Source organism: Pleurodeles waltl, chromosome 2_2 (genome assembly GCF_031143425.1).
Source record: "Pleurodeles waltl isolate 20211129_DDA chromosome 2_2, aPleWal1.hap1.20221129, whole genome shotgun sequence".
In the NCBI taxonomy this organism is placed as follows: domain Eukaryota; kingdom Metazoa; phylum Chordata; class Amphibia; order Caudata; family Salamandridae; genus Pleurodeles; species Pleurodeles waltl.
In genome coordinates, this window is record NC_090439.1 from 851,650,861 (window position 1) to 851,675,472 (window position 24,612).

Below are 24,612 nucleotides of genomic sequence, written 5' to 3' on the forward strand. Positions count from 1 at the left end.
GGAATATTTTTTGAATTACATCGCAAACTTAGAAGATTGCAATGGTTTAATCTCTGCTGAAAGAAAAAAAAGGATCTTAATGCACTGTTTAGGCCCTGAAGGTCTTTGTATTTACAATCAACTACAAAAACACGATAGAGGCGATGAAGATGTGTTTCAAAGTGCTATTTTGGATTTAAATTATCATTTTTCTCCTGCTGTTTAAATTGCGGTTACTCGTCACGCATTTTTCCACAGGAAACAAGAGAAACACGAGGACATAGAGAGCTACGTTTCTGCTTTAAAACATTTAGCTAGCTCATGTAGGTTTGCTGGTCTACATGATGAACTGGTACGGGACCAGATTGTAATGTATACTAAAAACAAATCTATTCAAGAGAGGTTGTGGATTGAAGGCGAATCCAGTCTAAAGGATATTATTGCTTTAGTAAAGAAAGCAGAATTATCCAAAAGATGTGCGAAAATCACTTTGGCACAGGATAAGAACTTTGAAGAAGTTGTTGCCAAAGTTAGTGATCGCAAGCACAACAAATGGTCCGTGGATAAGCGGGATAATGACTTTAAAAAAGAGAAAAATCAAACTTTTGCAAAAAATCTAAAATCTAACAAGCCTGATCGATCCAGAAATGAGTGTTTCCGTTGCAGGAGTTCCTTTCATTCTGCAAAATTTGATGGGTGTCCAGCTAAAAATGCTAAGTGTTTGGAATGTGGAATTGTAGGCCATTTTGCTAGGTTGTGCAGGAAGAAACAACTGAAGAAGGTGAACAGTAAAGTGGCCTGCATTAAGGAAGTGGTGGAAGACTGTTCTGATGACAGTGATGAAGACGTAAATTATAAACTGAGGGGTCACAAAACTGTGGTTTTGAACATTTCAGGACAAACGTCAAACAAACCCTTGTGTTGGATATCATTTGGGGGAGTTATGTTGCAGGTGGCAGCAGACTCTGGTTCCCCATACAGTATTGTTTCAGAATGCACATGGCAAAAGCATTTTGTACATAGTTTAGGGGAACATTTAGAAATCTCTGACATTTCGCCTGAAAGTTACACTGGTGATAGAATAGATATTATTGGTTTTAGATTGCTGGTATTCAAATTTAAGCAAAGACAAGCCGTATGTAAATTATATGTGGCTAAGGATGGTCCGTCGGTATTAGGCTGGAAAGACCAAAAGAAACTGCATATTGTGCTTGATCCTAACAGTGTAGAGCAAGTCTTAGTAATGTGTGATGAAGAAGACACAAAGAAATGGGTCACACAAGAGTTTCCAGGAGTGTTCAATGGGCAAGTAGGTCAACTGAAAGGCTTTATACATCAGATTAGACTCAAAAAGGATGCCAAACCAAAAATTCATAAGGTACGGAATATTCCGTTTATTGTCAGGGAAGAGGTAAAAAAAGAGTTGGACAGGTTACAAAATTCGCAGATTATAGAACCAGTTGAAGCTTCTGAGCGGGTTTCACCTTTGGTTGTTGCGCGTAAAGCTAATGGCAAAGTGCGTTTGTGTGTGGATTTGAGAGGTTTGAACAATAATATCATAGTAGATCAGTTTCCTTTGCCTCGTATTGATGAGATGTTGTCTGCCACGAGAGATGCTAAATGGTTTTCCACTTTGGACTTGTCGTCTGCTTACCACCAGGTTAGGTTGGACTATCATAGCAGACATCTTACAACTTTTTGTACACCTTGGGGTTGTTTTCGTTTCAAACGTATGCCATTTGGTTTGGCGTCGGCGGCTGCCGTCTTTCAAAGGTTGATGGCGCAGTTATTTGGACATTTGCCTAATGTTACATTCTTTCAGGATGATATTTTAGTTATGGGAAGTAGCAAGAAACATCATGATAAGGAATTGAGGAATGTTTTGAACATCTTACAAGAAAAAGGTTTGACCGCAGAGATCAGTAAATGTAGATTTGCACAGAGAAAAGTAACGTATTAAGGACATGAGATTGATCATGAAGGCATAAGACCTAAAAAAAAAAGTTGGTGGAAGCTATTAAGAATGCCCCATGCCCCACATCTAAAGATGATTTGAGATCCTTTTTAGGTCTAGCCGAGTTTTATTCAAAATTTGTAGAAACATTTTCAGCTAAAACCTACCAAATGAGACTGTTACTAAAAAACAAAGTGAAATTTGAATGGAATGTAAGTTGTCAGAAGGCTTTTCAGGAAATTAAGAATGCAATTGTGAGTGCTCCAATGTTGCATGGGTACGATCCAAAAGCTTGTTCTATTATCACTACGGATGCGAGTGGTAAGGGCCTTGGTAGTGTATTAACACAAAGTGACAATGGGGGTAAAGAATATGTGGTTGCATTTGCATCCCGTTCTTTGTCTCCCACAGAGGAAAAATACTCTGTAATAGAGAGAGAAACTTTGCCATGTGTATGGGCATTAGAACACTTTCGGAAATTTGTTTGGGGGCAAAAATGCATCATACGGACTGACCATAAGCCTCTTACTAAATTAACTACAGAAGGTTTATGTAGAGCATCTGCGAGAATAGCTAGACTATCTATGAGACTACAAGATTTCTTATATGAAGTGCAGTATGTTCCTGGGGTAAAAAATGTTACTGCAGATTTTTTAAGTAGAATGTCCTTACCTTTAAGAGAGTTGGATCAACATCCATGGAATGACTGGTGTGTAGCTGGTGTGTTTGATGAGAATACTTTAAGCTCATTGCAAAAAGAAGAATGGATCATGGAGTATGAGAAAGACGAAGTGTTGAAAGAAGTTAAAAACAAAGTGATGTTCGGTTGGTATAATGACAAGAAAGTCAAAAGCAGTGATATGTTAAGAGCTTTTTGGGAAGTGAGAGATGAATTGAGCATTGAAGGTGATTTTGTGTGTAGAGGTGGGAAGATTATTCCCCCCTGTGGTATTAGAAATAAACTTATTGCTATTGGACATGAAGGTCATTCAGGAATATCTCGCACCAAAAGAGGAATTAAAGTACTTTATTGGTGGCCAAAAATTGATGTAGAAATTGAGAGATATGTACGTGACTGCATGGAGTGTGAGAATAGTGACAAATCTCAAAAGACACTTAACCCGCCAATTTCTTCTTCAAGTTGTCCTAATATACCATGGGAAGAAGTTGCTTTAGACATTATGGGTCCTATTACGTGGCATGATGGGACTTCAAAGTTTATTGTGGTTTTAGTTGATTTGTTTTCAAGGTGGATTGAATTTTCTGTGTTACAAAAAATTGATACCAAGGCAGTGATTAATTTTTTGGAGGAAATATTTTTGAGGGAAGGATTTCCCAGAATTTTATTGACGGACAATGGTGTTCAATTTAAATCTGAGGAAATGAAAACTTTTGCTAAAATGACTGGTATTGAACAAAGGTTTACAGCTTTATATCATCCCAGGGGGAATGCTGTAGTGGAACGTATAAATAGGATTTTCAAGGGCATCATTCAAATTGCAAAGCATGGAAACAAAAGTAATATAGATTCTGAGTTAAGGAAAATGTTATGGGCTTATAGAGTGACACCTCATGAGACAATAGGTCAAAGTCCGTTTGATATAATGCGAGGTAGAATTCAATTTTCGAAGATTAACCCTGGTTGGATGCAAAGAAGCAGACAAGTACTTTGGAGCAAGGAACATGTAAGAAAGTGCATAAAGAATTCACAAGAAAAGAACAAGGAATATTTTAATAATAAATATGGCACTAAAGAAGCACATTTGAATGTGGGAGATTGGGTGAGAGTGAAATCCGTAAGGAAAGTGGCTAAAGGTGAGAGCAAGTTTGGCGAGCCTATAAGAATTAAGAAAGTGATGAGAAATACTGTCATTTTGGATGATGGCAGTGTATGTCACATGAGTCGCGTTGCTATTGCTAAGCCTTGCAAACAACAATTTGTGCAGTATGATTTGCTGGAAGGTAATAATAACAAATATTGGTGGTTGGAGTGTGATATTGATGGTAACAAAGATTCTAGAGTTATTGGGGAATTGGGAGCTAGGGGCTGTCAGGAAGGTGTCCAGACTCGTATTAATATGGGAGAATTTGAATGTAATGTGAATGAGCGTGAACAGAATAAAAATGTAGTTTGTGGTGAAGTGAAGAAAAGTTGTTTCGGCAGGGTTTTGAGAAAACCTAAGGTATTAGAAAATTTTGTCTGTGATTAAATAAAAATATATATATTTATTTATATACATATTATTATTTTATTTTTGTCTTGTTTTTTGGTGTTTTTTTTTAAGGGAAGGGGATGTGTAGTGATGTATTGGTTTGTATGTAAAAGAAGAATGCTATGACATCAGGGGCAGTGGAATGTTGGGGCAGTGGAATGTTGGGGCAGGCTGTGACTGGGGATTGGAATGTTTTCATATGAAAGGTCAGAGTTGTGCCGGTTTGGGGATGGCAAGCTCATGTATCTCTGTCTGTACATTATAACTGGAAATAAACTTTTAAGGAAAGAACAAGAAGAGCCAGTGTACTTACTTCACGGAGAAAGATATGTGGATCTGCTCCAGCCAAACCTAGCCCACAGCGGATAAGATGACCTTTGCAAGTCCAGCCTGCCAGGGATTTGTCTTCCAGTGATGTTGGTTGATAGTGTGATTAAGGTACTTCTTGAGTACTCGAGAGCAGGATACCCAGGCTTCCCCAGAAGCACTTGAGAGTGGGGAAGAGAATGCTTAAGAGTGCCTGGGAATGCTGTGTTACAGGGAAGAGTACATCTGCCATTGTTGTTGTGTTTGCGTTAGTGAGTGGATTTGTTGTTGATTGGGTTTAGGTGGTAGTGTGTCTGGATGGGCTGAATCAACAGACAAGCTGACTTAGAGGCAACGTGCACTTAGACTTTTCCATGTACCACTGGCTTGTCTAAGCTCACACTTGTTTTTTTTTTGTCATTTTAAAGTGGCTTATGTGGTTCGTCATACCTGCTGCAATGGGCTCTAAGCAGTGGCGTAGCGTGGGTTGTCAGCACCCGGGGCAAGGCAAGTAATTTGCGCCCCCTAACCCGTGGATTTTAGCACTTGCGAGTGCGAGCGCGCTCCCCCCCCCCAGATGTTGCGCCCGGTGCGGTCGGCCCCCCCTGCACCCCCCACGCTACGCCACTGGCTCTAAGCACCTGTTTTTAAACCCCAGACATGCTTGCGGTGACAGAACATCCTCCCCCCCCCCCCCCCCCCCCCCCAAGGAAATGTCTGGTGCTGCAGGGAGAAAAGGGGGAGGGGGGCGCTAGACCTGATTTTAACTCTGATACATGTAGCAGGACACTGGGCATTTGGGAAAGGAACGAGAAGAAGACACGGAGCAAAACAAGAATATATATTTTATGGATGCTTTACTTGAAGTATAGTGCCCATTGGAGCCCCAGGAGGAAGAGGTTGGAAGGGGTGCCTGCACGGACCAGTGCTTTCACAGCTTGGCAGATTTCACTTGAATAATTCTTACTTTCCTCTATCCTTTAGGAACCTGAGGGACCATTTCATGTTAACTGTTGAGATGAGTTTATAGCTGATTTTATCAGCCTCTGCTTTAGTGTGACGAAGTCTTTTCAGGCGTTTGCTCTCACCTTTCGCTAATCCCAGCTCAGAGGTGCACCAGTTAGCTGTGTCGGAGCGTCTTGTCTGATTGCTAGATTTCAGAGGCGCTATTATATATTATATCAATGGCCTTCACCTAACTTTGAAGCGCGTGTGTAGCATCGATTTTCACAATTTGTTGCCCCTCCCCCCCCCCCCCCCCCCCCTGTTTACGGAAGCAAGCATTAGCAAAGCCAACAGCATGCAGGACAAATGTCAAACCTATTTTTTTTGCCAGTGCTGGTATTATTGTGTCTTTGTAGCTCCAGCTACCACGTGCCCTTCTTCGTCTCCTCCCTCCCTCGCCAAGCTGTACCAGTCTCTTTAGAATAGGGGTGCCGCCTTTAAGTGTTACGCAGCACTGGTGTCCATGCATGCTGCGCGAGGGGCCTGCTTTGAAGAACAGGAAATGGAGGCGTCGGTGGGAAACACTGCGCTGCTCCCAGACTTCTGCGCGCTAGAGGCGCGCGTGGGAATAAAAAAAAAAGTGCACGATCTCCTTATTAGTGAAAGTAGTAAATTATTGCAAGTGAGCAGGCGCGTCACTTTCCCCGATAGGCATCACGTGGCCACAGGGCAGACATTTGCCTAGAAACAAAGGGGTTAGTCCGCCACGAGTTTGTGTTATGACATAAGGTAAGCGTAAAGGCCCGGCGTTGTTTGCCATTCATCCGCAGGTTTCCACTTTGCGAGCTCTCGGCCCTAAAGCACGTTTACATCCACATTCCCTGAAGTGAGTTACACCCGCTTTGTTTGTGCGCCGTGCGGACAGAATTATGAATAAGTCACCATGGTAATGAGGCGTAAGAAATAAATAAATAAACACACTCACACTCACACTCACTCTCTCTCACACACTCACTCTCTCTCTCTCTCACACACACACACACACTTTCTCTCTCTCTCACACACACACTCACTCACTCTCTCTCTCTCACACACACACACTCACTCACACACACACACACACACACACACACACACACACACTCACTCACTCACTCTCTCTCTCTCTAAGAAATATACAAAGTGTTGTGCTCACATGCGCGGTTTTGGACAAGGAATAGGCTTCTTTAAAACGCCAGTCGCTGTGCAGTCGTCTTCACAGCTCCGAGCAGGGTAACGAACTATGGGGTAGGTTGCAGTCTAATGCTAAACGTGAATACAAATGCAGGGGCATAGAAACGCAAAAAAGTTAAACGCATGGTTTCGCAGTTGCTCATAAATCTTGCTTCAAGCCGCTGTGGAAATCAGGGGTACCTCTGCGACCTCCCCTGCCCTGGGAGAGGTCGCAGGGCAGGGTGTGTGAGGGGCCGGGGGATGCCTGTGATCCCGAGAGGCCTGCAGGCTCGAGATGGCCAATGAGTGGAAAAACGTGTTTCTCGTTTCAGTTCTAACGCGGTTCTCGCTGGAAGTTTCTTTTGTCCGTGCGTTTGTTTTATGGACTTTTTCTGCGCTCAGCTTCCGTGTGCCGTAGCTATTTTCAGAGCTAAGGCACACCTCGTAAGTGTTAAAGTCCAAGGCGCAGTTATGAGCCTATGAATGAATGCATCCTTTCATTTTCTTTTGTGTGGCATTCATCTTACGCCCTGCTGTTAAGTCACAGTGACAAACATGTTGTTTTATTGGGTCCCTCCTATGGAACGCGAGAAAGCGGGGAGAGAAAACCTTTTTACCAAAGCACTGAGGAATCCATTTTTTGTCCATCTGCCATAGCAGAAAGGAACAGCTGGGACCCAGAAACGGAATAGTGAGCTGTAGGACTGAATTCCAGGAACACCGTGGCCCGTAGACCCACTACTCTACCCACAGAGTGGCATGCACTTCAGAGGGCAATGCTGAGGTCCAAAGACAGGTGGTTTAAAGGGAGGAAGAGAATGGCTCCTGTACAAGCGGCACACCCTGTCACTCCAGATTCTTTGCAGGGGACAGGGCCACAGGACAGACTGCCCCTCATGTAGTGGGAGCTCCTGGCAGCTTCGTGGCCAGGCCACCCCCTGGAGACACAGGGTGGACCACAAGATGGGAAGGGGAGTAGAATCGCCAGGGCCATCTAAGTCCTCATGGTCTGGCGAGCACCGTGTGTCAGGGGGAGAGGACAACATACCATTGCAGGGAGGAAGAAGTGCGTTTATTTTATATTTTAATTTTCTCTATACCACAAACATCACTAACAAGTGTCAGAGCTCTTTACAATAGAGCAAGGAACATTACGTGAGAAATTCAAAGTAACATGGTAGTAGGTGAAAAAAAGTACAACTTGTAAGGTTATTCATGATTACGTATTTATACGTTAAATAATCCCACACATTACATATTTTGTAAAGTTAAAGCGTTTAGGGTTCCAGAAAAGCATATTACATATTTCCAAAGTTGAAGCAGAGGAGTCACTATGAATCTTGAGAGTGTCATGTAATAGTTAGGGGCACACCATAAAATGTGAAGACATAAGCGTGGTAGGGACCTTGGCGGGGAGAGTTATTGAGAAAAATGTCTTTGGAATAGAAGAGTTTTAAGGTCTGTTTTGAAGATCCGGAAAGAGGTAGTGGTGAGAAGATTTTGGGGGTAGCAAGTTTTAAATTGTAGTTGCATTACCTGAGAAACATTGTGTAGGAGGCTGGACTGGCTTGTAGTGAGTACCAAGGGGTACTTGCACCTTGCACCAGGCCCAGTTATCCCTTATTAGTGTATAGGGTGTCTAGCAGCTTAGGCTGATAGATAATGGTAGCTTAGCAGAGCAGCTTAGGCTGAACTAGGAGACGTGTGAAGCTACTACAGTACCACTTAGTGTCATATGCACAATATCATAAGAAAACACAATACACAGTTATACTAAAAATAAAGGTACTTTATTTTTATGACAATATGCCAAAGTATCTTAGAGTGTACCCTCAGTGAGAGGATAGGAAATATACACAAGATATATATACACAATAGCAAAAATATGCAGTATAGTCTTAGAAAACAGTGCAAACAATGTATAGTTACAATAGGATGCAATGGGGAAACATAGGGATAGGGGCAACACAAACCATATACTCCAGAAGTGGAATGCGAACCACGAATGGACCCCAAACCTATGTGACCTTGTAGAGGGTCGCTGGGACTATTAGAAAATAGTGAGAGTTAGAAAAATAACCCTCCCCAAGACCCTGAAAAGTGAGTGCAAAGTGCACCAAAGTTCCCCTAAGGACAAAATAGTCGTGTTGGAGGGAAAATGCAAGGAAAACACAAATCAGCAATGCAACAACGATGGATTCCTGACTGAGGGTACCTGTGGAACAAGGGGACCAAGTCCAAAAGTCACAAGCAACTCGGAGATGGGCAGATGCCCAAGAAATGCCAGCGGTTGGTGCAAAGAAGCTCTTACTAGGCTGAAGAACTGTGAATACTGCAGGAACAACAAGGGCTAGAGACTTCCCCTTTGGAGGATGGATCCCCCACGCCTTGGAGAGTCGTGCAGAAGTGTTTTCCCGCCGGATGGACGCCAACAAGCCTTGCTACACGCAAATCGTGCGTTTGGCGTTTTTGGACGCTGCTGGGGCCCAGGAGGGACCAGGAGGTCGCAAATTGGACCTGCAGAGAGAGGGGACGTCGAGCAAGACAAAGAGCCCTCACTGAAGCAGGTAGCACCCGGAGAAGTGCCAGAAACAGGCACTACGAGGATGCGTGAAACGGTGCTCGCCGAAGTTGCACAAAGGAGTCCCACGTCGCCGGAGACCAACTTAGAAAGTCGTGCAATGCAGGTTAGAGTGCCGTGGACCCAGGCTTGGCTGTGCACAAAGGATTTCCGCCGGAAGTGCACAGGGGCCGGAGTAGCTGCAAAGTCGCGGTCCCCAGCAATGCAGCCCAGCGAGGTGAGGCAAGGACTTACCTCCACCAAACTTGGGCTGAAGAGTCACTGGACTGTGGGGGTCACTTGGACGGTGTCGCTGGATTCGAGGGACCTCGCTCGTCGTGCTGAGAGGAGACCCAAGGGACCGGTAATGCAGCTTTTTGGTGCCTGCGGTTGCAGGGGGAAGATTCCGTCGACCCACGGGAGATTTCTTCGGAGCTTCTGGTGCAGAGAGGAGGCAGGCTACCCCCACAGCATGCACAAGCAGGAAAACAGTCGAGAAGGCGGCAGGATCAGCGTTACAGAGTTGCAGTAGTCGTCTTTGCTACTATGTTGCAGGTTTGCAGGCTTCCAGCGCGGTCAGCGGTCGTTTCCTTATCAGAAGGTGAAGAGGGAGATGCAGAGGAACTCGGCTGAGCTCATGCATTCGTTATCTAAAGTTTCCCCAGAGACAGAGACCCTAAATAGCCAGAAAAGAGGGTTTGGCTACCTAGGAGAGAGGAAAGGCTACTAACACCTGAAGGAGCCTATCACAAGGAGTCTCTGACGTTACCTGGTGGCACTGGCCACTCAGAGCAGTCCAGTGTGCCAGCAGCACCTCTGTTTCCAAGATGGCAGAGGTCTGGAGCACACTGGAGGAGCTCTGGACACCTCCCAGGGGAGGTGCAGGTCAGGGGAGTGGTCACTCCCCTTTCCTTTGTCCAGTTTCGCGCCAGAGCAGGGGCTAAGGGATCCCTGAACCGGTGTAGACTGGCTTGTGCCCAATTCTGCATATCTGTGCCCAACAAAGCATTTCCAGAGGCTGGGGGAGGCTACTCCTCCCCTGCCTTCACACCATTTTCCAAAGGGAGAGGGTGTCACACCCTCTCTCAGAGGAAGTTCTTTGTTCTGCCATCCTGGGCCAGGCCTGGCTGGACCCCAGGAGGGCAGCTGCCTGTCTGAGGGGTTGGCAGCAGCAGCAGCTGCAGTGAAACCCCAGGAAGGGCAGTCTGGCAGTACCAGGGTCTGTGCTACAGACCACTGGGATCATGGAATTGTACCAACAATGCCAGGATGGCATAGAGGGGGCAATTCCATGATCATAGACATGTTACATGGCCATATTCGGAGTTACCATGGTGAAGCTACATATAGGTAGTGACCTATATGTAGTGCACGCGTGTAATGGTGTCCCCGCACTCACAAAGTTCAGTGAATTGGCTCTGAACAATGTGGGGGCACCTTGGCTAGTGCCAGGGTGCCCTCACACTAAGTAACTTTGCACCTAACCTTTACCAGGTAAAGGTTAGACATATAGGTGACTTATAAGTTACTTAAGTGCAGTGTAAAATGGCTGTGAAATAACGTGGACGTTATTTCACTCAGGCTGCAGTGGCAGGCCTGTGTAAGAATTGTCAGAGCTCCCTATGGGTGGCAAAAGAAATGCTGCAGCCCATAGGGATCTCCTGGAACCCCAATACCCTGGGTACCTCAGTACCATATACTAGGGAATTATAAGGGTGTTCCAGTAAGCCAATGTAAATTGGTAAAATTGGTCACTAGCCTGTTAGTGACAATTTAGAAAGAAATGAGAGAGCATAACCACTGAGGTTCTGATTAGCAGAGCCTCAGTGAGACAGTTAGTCACTACACAGGTAACACATTCAGGCACACTTATGAGCACTGGGGCCCTGGGTTACCAGGGTCCCAGTGACACATACAACTAAAACAACATATATACAGTGAAAAATGGGGGTAACATGCCAGGCAAGATGGTACTTTCCTACACATTGCACCATAAGTCTTTCCCTTTTAAAAGTTGGAGGTTCGTCCAGCAGGTTTTTCAGCATTTCGTGAAGGTCTAGAGCTACCTGATATTTTGAGTTTTCTTGCTAGGTAGTGAGGGGTGGAAGTGTGGATAGCTTTGTGGGTGATACAAGCAGTCTTGTATATGGTCCTAGCTTCAATAGAAAGCTAGCTAAGAGTTATCAACATAGGTCTGATATGGTCAATTCTTTTATCCCCATAGATTAAATGTGCAGCCAAATGGAGGATGGATTTTACTGGAGATAGTTTGGACTTGGGGAGGCCTGTAATGAGAGAACTGCAGTAGTCTAGCCTGGAGAGTATCAAAGATTAGACAATAATTTTCAGGTCTTGCTCAGGAATGTAACATCGGATCCCCCAGAGAAGGCGCAGTTTGAAGTGTGCATTTTTGGCCATGGTGTTTAGTTGGGATTGGAGGATAAGTCTTTTGTCCAGGATGTCCCCTACGGATGTGTCAGTGTCAATGTTGGTAGGTTTACTGTTAAGAACTTTTGATTTTCCATGTATGATTGAACAGGAGGTGGAGAGTTTGATGTGAAGATGAGAAGTTCGGCTTTAGAAGGATTCAATTTTAGGTGATGAGACGTCATTCAATTTTGGATGGAATTGAGAGTGGTGGTGAGGAGTGAGATGCTGTGTGAAGAGGACTCCTTGAGTTGTGTACCATCTGTATTGAGCTCTGACCTCGCAAAGCTTCAGTGCAGGTGGCAAAGCAGGAAAAGAGAGGATCGTGGTGGGAGGAAATGCTGGGGCACAAGCAGAGCCACAGACTACCTCAGCAGCGAGGGACCACACTAATCCAAGCAAGCACCACCCAAGTTCACGCCACAGCAGAGGGCCCACCAGGGAAAACCTCCATCCAAGACGATGGGTGGGTGGGGAAGGAATGGGGGCCTCAATCGCCACACCAGTGAAATGAAGCAATGAGAGACCCTAGAAAGCAGTGGCATCACAGGATCTGTGCAATGGACTCAGTACATGGTTAACAAGAGGGCAATCAGGTTGGCGGTGACTGTAGAAAGACAGGCGCCCCAGGTGCACAGAGGCCAGATTCTCAGATAGTGTCTCAAGATTGAACTTCTCCAGGATTCTTTTTCAGAGTTCCTTGATAATGTCGAGGCTGACTGAGCTGCAGGGGTTTGTGGTGCTGTCTATGGGGGATTCTCAAGAGGCAGCTCTTGGCTGACATTATCGACCAATGCCATTGCAAAAGAGTGCACGTGACCTCCACTTCTGCAAACATTGTCTTGTCTGTGTCTGCAATTAGAGAATTTTTTGGACATAGGACGATGTGTAAAGTGCTAGTTCTCTTACATGACCCACTTTTCTGTGTTTGAGTCTGGCCAGTGAGGCCAGAGAGTTTAAAACCCATCTCTACAGCCTCCTTGAGAAGAGGGGGTCTCCCACCCCTCACCCGTAGATGAACAGGCCTGTTTGATATGCCTGCTCTCACCCAGCGTCTCTCCAGCAGGCTCATTGTTTCTTCTTTTTCAGCTGGTTACCTTTGCTAGACGCATGACGGTTCCTGTAAAGTCTGACGTTTGCTTTAGTAGTTGTGTTGCTTGATATGTTCAGTCACCCATCCCCAGCCAGTACAGTAAAAGCTAATATATATATTCTGTGTTATAGAACTATAGCAGTCTGAAGGTACAGAAAGGGACTAAGGGCCAGATGTAGCAAAGGGTTTTTCCCATTCTGTGTCAATGGGAAAATGTGTTCGTACATATGGCCCTAAGTTACATAAAATGCGCATTGAAAATATTGCTTCCTCCCCTCTAGAGTTGTTCTGAACAAATTGTAACCGTGTGTGGCCAGCAGGTGGCAGCCGCGCGCTTTAGAAGTGCTGTGTGCACTTCCGTTGCAGGCGGTGGTTAAGTGATTCAGTGAAGTCTTTTGGTAAACATCGAGTTGTAGCGTTTTTTTTTTTACCACCCTTACTTTCTGTTATTCTTCGGTGCATTATTTCTGCTCTCTGTTGTGTGCCCCTTCTTCCTCTATTTCCCGTCTTCTGCTTCACTCTTTCTCAGTCCCTTGCAGCAGTGCGCAACGCAGCATGATGCCCCCTTCTGCCCCCAAAATGTGATGAGGGGAACCCGAGTCTCCCATATCTCACAGATATTCCTTGGACTAAATGGGCTCCCCTGGCGGTTTGGGGGAACCCCCTGAGGTTGTGCGGGCTGCAGGGGCCTGCGTTGCAACCCTGAACACAAGGCAGATATAGAAGCCAGCCCAGGTCTCGAAAAGTTAAGATTCAGGCGGGTGTTCCGGACAAAACAATTGAGGACTGACTTCTGAAGCATTTTCTCAGAGTAGAAAAATAATGACAGAAAAAGTACTTTATAAGCACGGTTGCAGCACTAATTGTAGACAAATGCCAACATAGTGAATATTGCATCAACTGAAATCAAAACAAAGGATGTCAAATAGTTAACATTTATAAAAAAGCGAATGTATTTTGTTCAGGTTTCATCCAACCTCAAATTCATCTGTGTATGCACCTGCCCCATTTAAGTATTTATTCATCCATGTATGCATCCACACTCATTGACCTATTGATTGACCCGTCAGCCTACTTCTCCATGTACACCTGTATGTCTGTTACATGTCATCTGTGCTTGCATGTGTGTTAATGTGTATGTGAGCGTCTACGTGTCAGTTGGTAAGTGTGACCGGCCGCCTACAATTATAGTGATTTACGTACGTGTGTCGGTCTGCGTGCACATATTCCTTTGTGTATGCACGTGCGCGCATGTCCCTGATTGATCATTGCTTGTGTGTGGTTGGATTATATCATGTAGGCCTTAATCATGTTCCTCGTTGTGGATAAAACTGCCGCATGCTGAAAAGAGGTTTGTTTTTTAAAGGGGGTCGGTTTCTTCTTGGATTAACGATGCTCGGTGGTTATTTAAAATGACACTCCACATGTGCCCTGCATGTTGCTTCCCTCTGCATTGCGCGTGCGCCTCGAGCACTGCTTTATCAGGGCAGTAGCACACAGCTCCTTGACTCTACCACTGACAGCCAGTGTAGTGTCCTGCTGGACACGTTCTAGTGTTTTGGCCAGCCTCTCTGCTGAGGGCTGGCCTCCCACATACACCCCACACCCACCCAGCACAGGCGTCACCGGTCAGGTGACCCTGGCAATAAAAGGGGCCGGGCGCACGTGCCCAGGGCCAGTTACACCCACTAAGAAACAGTGTCCGCGTCGTCTCTTACAGTAGCATGGGGGCCTAGGGCCCCAACACTACATTGGCGACGAGTGGGTACAGCAACCCACGTGGCCGCAGACAGCTACTTCTCCATTGTTTGTGGAGGGAAGTAGAGCGTCTGTAGAAGGCACCCTCCACGTCTGCGGCGAGCATGAAGATCACCGGTGTGCCAGGACAGTGACCCGGTGCAGAGACAGGCGCCCGCCGTGAGCCCAGAAAGGACGAGGGGAATGGGAGCACTAGTGCCGGCACTCCACCAGGCATGAGGTGAGCCCGGGGGTACGAAGATTGCCTCCCCTGCACCCAAGCAAGATCATTGGTATGGCCTTGGAAGGCCGTGACACGACCCGCAGCGTGAATGAAGGCTGCTGCGGCCGCGTTTTAATGAAATGGTGCGAGCGTGCACCAAGACATAAGGAAAAAGGACACAGGGCCGTTTTCCCCTCTCTCTCCTTTTCTTAAAAAAAAAAAAACGGTGCCGAAAGAAAACGTGCCGAAAGAAGAAATGCGCACCAGAAAATAGTGGTGCCGCGAGGTGAGGTGCCTCCAGGCACCAGAAAGAGATAAGGCGGTCCGCAGCGTGTGCCCTGCTGCTGTGGCCGCGCAGGAAGAGAAAATGGTGCTACCACGCACCACACAAAAAAATAAATAAATAAAGGAAAATGCCCCGGGGCCGCTTTCCCCTTTTCTTTCCGAGCAGTAATGCTAAAACGTGCCTGCAGCGTGAGGAAATGCTGCTGCCGCCGCGTACTGAAAATGGTGCAGGCCAGCACCAAACTTGAAGAAGAAAATGCCCAGAGCCGCCCCCCAGCTGCCGTGTGAACCAACTTGAAATACATGGTGCTCACACGCACCAAGCACAACACAATTGCCAAGGGCCGCCCCCCCCCCCCTTATGAAAAAAACAAGGAAAACGCGTAGAATGAAGCATCGGTGCAGACACGCACCGAAAACAATTTGAAATGCAGGTGCAGACACGCACCGAAAACAATTTGAAATGCAGGTGCAGGCACGCACCGAAACAAGTTGAAGTACATGGTCCATACATGCACCAAAGCAGAGAAATGGTGGTGCACAGCCTCCCCCACAAATTTCAAAATTCGTGGAAGGAAGAGGAGAGGTGCTGACACGCACCTGGAATATAATCCAACTGCCCGGAGCCCCCAACCCACCTCACTCAATTTAATGCCATCTGCCTGCTACTTGCCTCTTCAAACGAGGCTGAGCAGGAAAATTGACATTTTAGAAGGAAAAAAGAAGACAGAAAAGTGGTGGAAAAAGAAAAGACACTTACCTGCAGCTTCTGCAGCCCCCTCCAGCCTGGATCCTCTCCGGTGTCTGTCTCCAACAAACGAGGCACAAGAGGAAGAAAGAGTGTCTTTCAAGCATGAAAGAAGTGCACTTCTGACATCCAGTGGCCAAAGGTGGCACTGCACCTTATTTTCTATTTTAAAGGAAAACAAAATTGGATGAAGGCAAGTCTACAGCAGCACTTTCAGAAAGTGACTGCTCCAGACTAAGAGTGCGCCCCTGGACGGAAGTGGCGCAGAAGACGGAAACGGCGAGGAAGAAGGATGCGACGCGGACGACGCTGCACAGGGAAGGAGAAGACTGCAGCTGTCTCAGCCAATCTGCAACGGTGAGAAATGGACGCAAGTGCCACGTGAGGCACGAGGAGAGCGCGCATGGACTGCGAAGCCCCTGGCAGCCATCCACCACCATCGCCGAAAGAACGCCACATGTCCAAACAGTGATGGACATCACGGCAGGACAAGAAAGGGACATGCCAGGCGTTACCATAGGACGCCCAGAAAAGAGACTATGTCACATGTGCAGAGAGCTGCGCCAGAGAACGTGATGACTAATGCAACGCCCGCGAAATTGGAGAGAGCACCCGAGAGCGTGACGTAACGCACGGGACAAGAGGCCATGCCAGCCGGCATTTCAGCAACACAAGATGGCCACCGTTGGCCCATCACACAGAAGGTCATCAGAAGCGACCAACCCTGCAAAGCACACGCAGGTTCAAGCAAGACCCAGTGCCAAGAAAGCACTGCCTTGAGGCGCAAGCACTGCGCCCTCAAGTGAAGAGGAAGCGGAAAAGAAAGTGACCCTATGTCACTGCCCTGCAACGGGCCAGTGACTCAGCAAGGAGTGTCCTCCCCCACACTGCCTCAAGGCGGAGTCGGCAGAGACTCGCAAGAGGAGAGTCGCACAAGGAGTGTCCTCCCCCACACTGCCTCAAGACTGAGTCGGCAGTGACTCACAACAGGCAAGAGGAGAGTTGCACACCCTGAGTGGCACGACGCCACCACTGCAACACGGGGATGAGCCCCTAGTCCTTCGGCAGGACAGGACCTTCGAAAGGTCCACACGAAAGGAAGACAAGTGGCCAGACGCCACAACAAAGGAGAAGAAAGCGTGGCGTAGCACCACGCTATGAAGGAGGAAGAAAGGAGACTGTGTGACATCACCTGTCACACTGCAACACCTGACGACCACAGAAGAACAAGAACGGAAGATCAACAGGGTGGAGAGATGGAGGACTCCCACAACAAAAGAAGAGTGCACACACAGACAAGACAGCCACCGGGGTGCGATGACGTCACTGGAGACAGCTCGGCGGGAGTGCCAAATGTAAGATGCCATGCGCGAACCGTGTACTTACCCAACACGTCAAAGGTGACCATCCAAGCCACCTGTCATCGGCTGCTTGAAGCAGATGGCACCACTGCTAGCTAGCATCTGCACATGAGCAAAAGAAAGACTGCACTCGCTGTGACGAAGTTACTCCAATCACCCTTACTCCAGCAACATCACTTGTCGTCCAGGTCTCCCAACGGCAAATGTCATCATTGCCATGTGCATCACGGTATCCATCAAAGGAGCAGTTAAACAACCAGAATGGAGTCCTACACCTCTGCTTTAATGCTCTGAAGAACTAGTCAACCAATGATCAACTGCTCACCCTATCGGTATCCTGCTCTCGGTGACAAGAGCAAGTCGTGACCCAGATCCATCTACCCCTGTAATTGCACGAGCGACTAGGCAGTGGCTCCTAGGAGGTCTTGCAGCTGTCCTATGTGGCACACAAGCAGCCCCTGCGCAGATCACAAGCAGTCCCGTGACAACCCAGACAAGGGTCCTCTCAAGCTTGAGAGAGGACTGGACATTGCCCCACCGATGACGTCAAAGAGACAAACAGGGCTGTGCATTGGAGACTCCCAACAGGTCACAGCACACCAAGACTGTCTTCAGTGAATTAACATGACACCAACTAGACACCCTCCTGGCAACGTGATAGACAATTGCCCTGAGTCCGTCTGAGAGCCCGCATGCACCTGATCCATGTCGGCAAGCGCCTTGACCACGGAACATCCACCCTTGTGGTTGCACGAATGATTTGACCATGGCTCCTGTCGGAGAGCCTGCAGCGGCCGGCAGATGGCCCACACGCAGCCCAGCACAGTCCATGCCAATCCCGTGGCAAACCCATTGAAAAGGCCTCGAGGAAGTTCCATAGTGAAGAATCCAAAACCGAGAGGTGGCCTGGAAGCAACTCTGCCATCAGAGGGTCAGAACATACAAGGGCTTCAGAGGAGGACCTCACAACATCCAAGATGTCATCCGTCTTCAAGGGATTGGCCTTTGTGAAGCTAGGATGTCTTGGCAAGCAGATTCACAGTGGACTCTACCAACGCTCGTGATGCACCCAATTCGAATGATACGCCCTATTTGAACAAACTGAACTGTAAACACCACCAGCCTCCCCACGAGTGCCCACAGGGCTGAAGCACAGTGCATCAGTGGACATTTGTCCAACCATCTGACTGTCAGAGTCCGGATTTCTTCCACACTGTGTTCGTGCCCGGCTGTGACTGGTTAAATCATGAACTCGTGCAGAAGGATCCGGGTGCTCCCAGCTGCACCTGCCCACGGCAATCCTGCGGCCTGCCTTCTCGAGGCCGAGAGACTGATGGTGGTGTGTTTTGTTACTGTGTTTTTCTCTTGCAGGTTGGACTTTGTTTTTGTTCCTCAAAGTTTTGGAGGAATGTAGTGTCCTGCTGGACACGTTCTAGTGTTTTGGCCAGCCTCTCTGCTGAGGGCTGGCCTCCCACATACACCCCACACCCACCCAGCACAGGCGTCACCGGTCAGGTGACCCTGGCAATAAAAGGGGCCGGGCGCACGTGCCCAGGGCCAGTTACACCCACTAAGAAACAGTGTCCGCGTTGTCTCTTACAGTAGCATGGGGGCCTAGGGCCCCAACACCACAGCCAGCTGCAGGTTCTGCTGTGAAATGCACCATAAACAATCCATCTCCTTATGAATAACCAGTGCGAGCCGTGTCAGCACGACAGAGTAAACTAACTAGTCGAGAGTTAGACCCAGTCAGGGTAATGTGCTGAGGGGGGCCCCTGGAACTTATGGCTAGGGTGACCAGATTTTCAATGCCAAATACCAGGAATCTTCAGAAAAATAAAAGGTCTACAAGTTGACATCAACCAAGTGGCAGAGAATGACAGCGCTCATCAACCTAGAATCACAGTAGAGCCACTAAGAAAATAAATAAAAAGCACATTTTAAACTCGGTAAGATACATTTTAATTAAATCGCTTTCTTATAACCGCTGCTAACTAGCTCTGCTTTGTGTAGCAAAAAACATGACTCCCTCTGTTTTCAGTCGACTCCGAGACCTGAGGCAAAACTGCCTAAATTGGATAGGACATCTAGGAAAAACTGGGACTGGCCTGGCAAATCCCGAATGTCTGGTCACGTATGCCCCCCCCTTGCACCGCGGGGGCTGCGGGAGCTAATGTTACACTACTGCCTCGGGGTCTCTGGATTCATTTTCAGTGACAAGATTCAGATTTTGAAGAGGTGCAGCACCGAGGCGGAGATTACACAGTAACACTGCACGCGCTCATTCAAATCCTTGCCAAGGAGGTTGGCACCTGTCTAAAGCGTAATCGCCTAGGCTGTGGATGCCTACTTGAGAAAACAAATATGCCACAACTTCTTCTCAAAACGTGGAAAACCAAACAGGCAACCAGACGGCATGTCTCCAACTAACAGCAGCAGGGCTTTCATGTTGCAGTCGTGTAATATAAACTAATTGAGAATGGTGTCAGAGCTTGCATATTCACACATTCATCCATTTACGCTCTCCGATCTGTGACTTAACCCCGGCTCCAGAGATCCGTCCCTAATCTCCATGTCACATGCCTTAAATGTACACATTCTGTGAGCAATGAAAGCTTGTACTAGTCTGTCCTGCTGGATTTGTTCTGCATGGAACGGAAGATCGCACTGGCTGCCTTCTGTGAGAGAGGGAAGCTTGCTTTGCTACTGCTGTACCTTTTCTCTCAGGAAACAAAGCTTGTACTGCTGTTGCCTGATTCCTTCCTGCCCTGTGATGGGGAAGCTTGTGCTGCTGCCCTAGCCATACCGGTCCTCAGAAGGATGGAAGCTTGACCTATTTTTGCCCAATGTGTACCTCTTCCTTAAAGTAGGGGCGATTCCAATGCCGTTGTCCCCTGCTATGCAAACAAACGAGATATTAAATGCACCAGGGACTGTTTCACAACATTTTATATGAAAATAGTTAATATCACGAGGAAGGCACCTGAATGCATGGGGGGTGGAGACAGAAAATTGAAGCAGAGTCCTTTCACCCAACGGCCCTTTCACTCCTCATGCACCCTCTTTAGTGCGTTAGCTACCTGTGTTGTACCTGCCCTGTGTGTGTGAGAATTATGTGATGCTCTTTCTGCTACTGACACCTGCCATTTACCTATCCTTAATGCTCTAGGAGGTTGTGCTAGTGCTACTCATGTTGTAGCTCTGTTGTGAAGCTGGCATATCCCATTCCAGTACACAAAAGACAAAACTATTTGCATTGCCAATGTAGATTTTAATTCATGATGCAAAAGAGAGAATCCTTATAAAATTTGTAAACCACGTTTACTTTGGTTTTACTGGTGAAAACAATCGCGTATTGGACATCATCTAGACAACTAAAATTATAAAGCATAGCGGAGTAGTGGCTCCATATCATGTATAACACATTCGGGCAATTCTCAAATTTTAGCTAACGTGATTTTGCATTCTGGGGTTTTGAACCCATAATGAAATTAAAGTGTAAAGCAAAACTAAACAGTCTAGCGGAATGGCCAAGCCAGGACCTTCCTGAACTGGAATACAAGCAACCTAGGACCGGTTCAACTGCCCAGCCAAAAGGCTCAACTGCCCAGTATAGCTTTATTCCAGTGGCACAGTGAGCAAGGCACCCACGTCTGGGTATACCTCTCGCTCTTACTGCATCAGCTGCAACAAATATAAGGTGATGGATGGAATGCTTGAATGAATATTGGCCACCAGCAGTCTCTCGGGCCACATCCTAGTCCACTATTTGTTTTTTGCCCACCATGGCATCTCAGTTTGGACGCAACCATATGCAAATCAGTCTTGATCCTGCTTGTCATGGAACAGATTGTTAGGTCGAGTGCACAAGCACTCTGACCTGCTGTATTCTCTTTGTGGGCTTTTAAACACGCCCACTGCACACCCATCACTCGTTCATGAGCTTGCCTTTCAAAAATACTTTGTTGTCACTGGTAAATGCTTTACCTTTTCCCCTCCTCTGGGCAGTTTAGTTACCGCCTTGGACATCGACCCTGTTACATGGATAATTGCACGATTGCCAATACATTTGACTGTGAGCAAACTTATTTCCTTTTGTGTCTCTCCTTCGCGCTCATGCTTATGGCAGCCATAGTGCTTTGAATTGGCTCACTTATGTTAGCTGTTCTACTTTTCATTTTCAATTTAAGTGTTAAGTAAAGTCCAGTTAGGAATTTTCAACGTTAACAGCTCTAACTTGAGCAGACGCAAGACCCATTGCATTGCAAATGCTTGTATCATATGTCATAGTGGCAGTCAGCAGGCTGGTGAACCGCAGACTGCAATTTAGTTCCTGCCCTTCTTCATGTGAGAATCAAGGGTTAAACAGCCCGGTGGGTGAGACACAATCTTTCAAATACCAATGCCAGCACTTAACTGCTAATATTAACACTACACTGCTAAAGAAGATGGTAATAAATACAAGCATGCACCCCCACCCCGTATAATTTTAGTTGTATTTCGGGTTTCTTTGATTTGCCGAGAGTTATGCTCTCAAACGCAGTGTATCTTCAAGCAGTGTTTCGGAGATGACATTGGCAGCCTCTGGGACACCACTGGACACAGCACCTAATCAAAGTGGCAAACCTTAAAACTGACCACAGCACTCTGGCCTGATGTGAAAACATGACCGCAGCATTTTCAACACTGACCCCCATGGCCAGCCTCTTTGTAAATATGGCGCAGCATTTTTGGCCTTCTAACGCCACATTAGTGTAAAAAAAAAAAAATGACACTGTGGTGTTAGAATGGGATTAGGGGCTCTTAAATATGCCCCTATGGCAGTGCTTAATTTGTGTTTGTTGTTTCCGGTGCGGAGCACCGGCACTTATTTTTGAGGGCCGGCGCTTATTTTTCTGACTCAAGAATTTACTGCATGACAAAGACACATATGGCAAAGACGGAGGAAGAGAAAAACGAAAAGCGTCACAATGGGAAAAAGCAGAAATCCGCAAGAGTGAGCTGAAGGGGCAGGGAGCGTCTGTAAATGGATTGAAGAGGCCCGAGATGGCTTCAGGATTACGCTGCCTCTGTATTCCGTGTTCATACATTTAATTGCTGCAGCCGCATATTTAAGACGAGTGCTTTGGGCAGCTGCACCTTTTTATTTACAAATTAGGCACTGCTCTATGGGGCATAAGTGAAAAATCTTTTCCTGCGCCCCTTAGCACCTCCCCTAACGCCACCATGTGTGCGTCTTATTTAAAATATGGCTCACCGTTGTAAATATGGCGCTGCATTTTTGGCCTTCTAATGCCACATTAGCTTAAAACAAAATACACTGATGTGGCATTAGAATGGCACTAGGGGCTCTTACAAATGCCCCCATGGGGCATATTTGAAAAAAGTGGCACTGCACACAGTGCTGCACCACTTTTCTTGCGCCCCTTAGCGCTCCCCTAACGCCACCATGTATGCGCTGTATTTAAAACATGGCGGTACTTAGGGGACTAGTGTCAGAATTTTGACCGCGCTTTGTAGGATTAGCGTACAAAATGTTGATGCTAATCCTGCAAAGCACCCAGAGGCCCATTGTAACCAACAGAAGCCTCCTTTTGATGCCTGCTCTGAGCAGGCATTAAAAGTCCCATAAAAAATGATGCAGAGAAATCTGTCGGATTTCTTTGCACCATTTTTTGTTTATGCCACCTTGCATACATAATGCAAGCATAACGTAGCCAGTGCTTAACTTGTAAATAAAAAGGTGCCGGTGCCCATAGGCCTCCTCTTAAACACGCGGCTGCTGCAATTAACTGTGCGAACACAGAATACTGAGGTAGCCTAACCCTGAAACCATCTCGGGCCTCTTCAATCCATGTACAAACACTCCCTGCCCCTTCTGCTCACTCTGCAGCATTCTACCTTCTCCCTTTGTGACGCTTTTTCGTTTTTCTCTTCCTCCGTCTTTCCCAAGGGCGTCTTTTGGTCGCAGCAAATGATTAGTAACGCCGGCCCTTACAAGTGCTTTAAAACACATGAATGTACATGACAGGGGAGCGATGGAGAGATGAGGGGCACATTTGCCGTGTGGTAGAGAGTGAGACCGAGGAGGTGGTCGTGGGGTGGGGGGAGCCACCAGTCCTAAAGCCGGCCCTGCTGACCACTATATTAGAATAACCGTTGTGGGAGTCACGACTGTTGCGCCAGAGTTTTTTTGCAGGAGGGATGCAGGAAACCAGAAAGCCACGTGTTGCTGTGAAGTGCAAGCATTTCCCTTCCATTTGCTGATACACCACGCCATGGGCGTAACAAAGGCCCCAGCAGTGTAGGGGAAGGGGGGGGCCCTCATCACAGCACCCGGCCTGAGTGAATCCGGAGGGGGCCTCCCCACTATTTTCTGTGCAGGGGAGCCCCTTCCAGTTTCATTGCGTCACTGCACCACGCACAGGTTCGCCGACGGGGCTTTCTTAGCGCTGGACAAACACCATGGCACTCTCACCCTCGTTATCAGCCTTGGCGGCTTTTTCGTTTTCTCTCAGCGTCTGTTGCTGCACTCGCGGATTCCGAGAAGAGGAAAGTGAACTGGGCGCCCCCATCGCCGCCCGCTTCTCCCCTCGCTTTCAGTTGGTGTCGGAAGGCGGACAGGAGCATTGCGAAATACAGTCTTCGCAATAAAAACACTGGAGCTGACTTGTAATGAAGTCACTTTCTCACTGCAGGCGAGTAATAAGAAATCTAGTGACTGGACTCTTGGAGATTACACTCGCCTGCATACCGTACGCTATAGTGTCCTTTGCCTTGAAGTAGGTTAACCCACTACACAAGAACTTGTAAATCAAATACAATAGCGTTTCCAGGCACCTGGCCTTCGGCTGCTTCTGGGCCCCTCGTAAGGTAGTTTGCAGCGCTACCTTCAATACGTGAGCTTGTAATTTCTTTTGTAAACAAAAACCGAATAAGTACTTCTTTCGTGTAAGGTGTGCTTCTATAACTTATTAGTCATTTATGTCCCTCATCTAACCAATCAGAAGAACCTGGAGGACGTGTGCTCAGACGGGCCACATTTAACATACGTGACAACATTCGGTAACCAAAAAAGGTAGAATTTTTCAAGTTTCAAAAATATGATTTACCATGATGAAGACCGGCCTGAACGTGACGTTTTTTATGGGCGAGGACAAAGTGCTCCGTCCATTCTGTTATCTCTCTTTGGGCTTGAAACCACGCCCATGCCACATCAGTCACTTACCTTGGTTCGTGGGCTTGCCTTTTAAAATCCGCTTGCTTGCATTTACGAAAGATGCATACGTCGTGCCTTTTCCGGTGTTAGCCCATCTACACAGCACCAGTAAAATACCAAAAACATACCAGGCTCGATGTTTTCAGCCTGGAGTCCGGACTACTTTATCTGTTTATTTTCCACGCAGCACGATCGCGCAGCATTTTACATAGCACGATTGCGCTGCGTTTTTTACGAGACCCGTTGCATTGAAAATGCTTTTTTTTTTTTTTCACTTTAGTCCCAGTGATGTCATCGCAAGAAATTACATCACATGATACTTGACTCTGATTAGAAGAAATCACATTGAA

The 24,612-nt window shown here is 47.0% G+C and overlaps 1 protein-coding gene and 1 long non-coding RNA gene across 3 annotated transcripts in view; one reads left to right on the forward strand and one right to left on the reverse strand.

The window, feature by feature from the left end:
* LOC138282676 (uncharacterized) overlaps positions 1-15,824 on the reverse strand; it is a 66,415-nt gene extending 50,591 nt beyond the window's left edge. The window contains exon 1 of the long non-coding RNA XR_011200983.1: positions 15,695-15,824. This is a non-coding gene — a long non-coding RNA (uncharacterized lncRNA). The remainder of the gene's footprint in view (positions 1-15,694) is intronic.
* Positions 1-24,612, forward strand: part of ESRP1 (epithelial splicing regulatory protein 1) — a 289,890-nt gene that overhangs the window by 177,951 nt on the left and 87,327 nt on the right. The window lies entirely within an intron of this gene.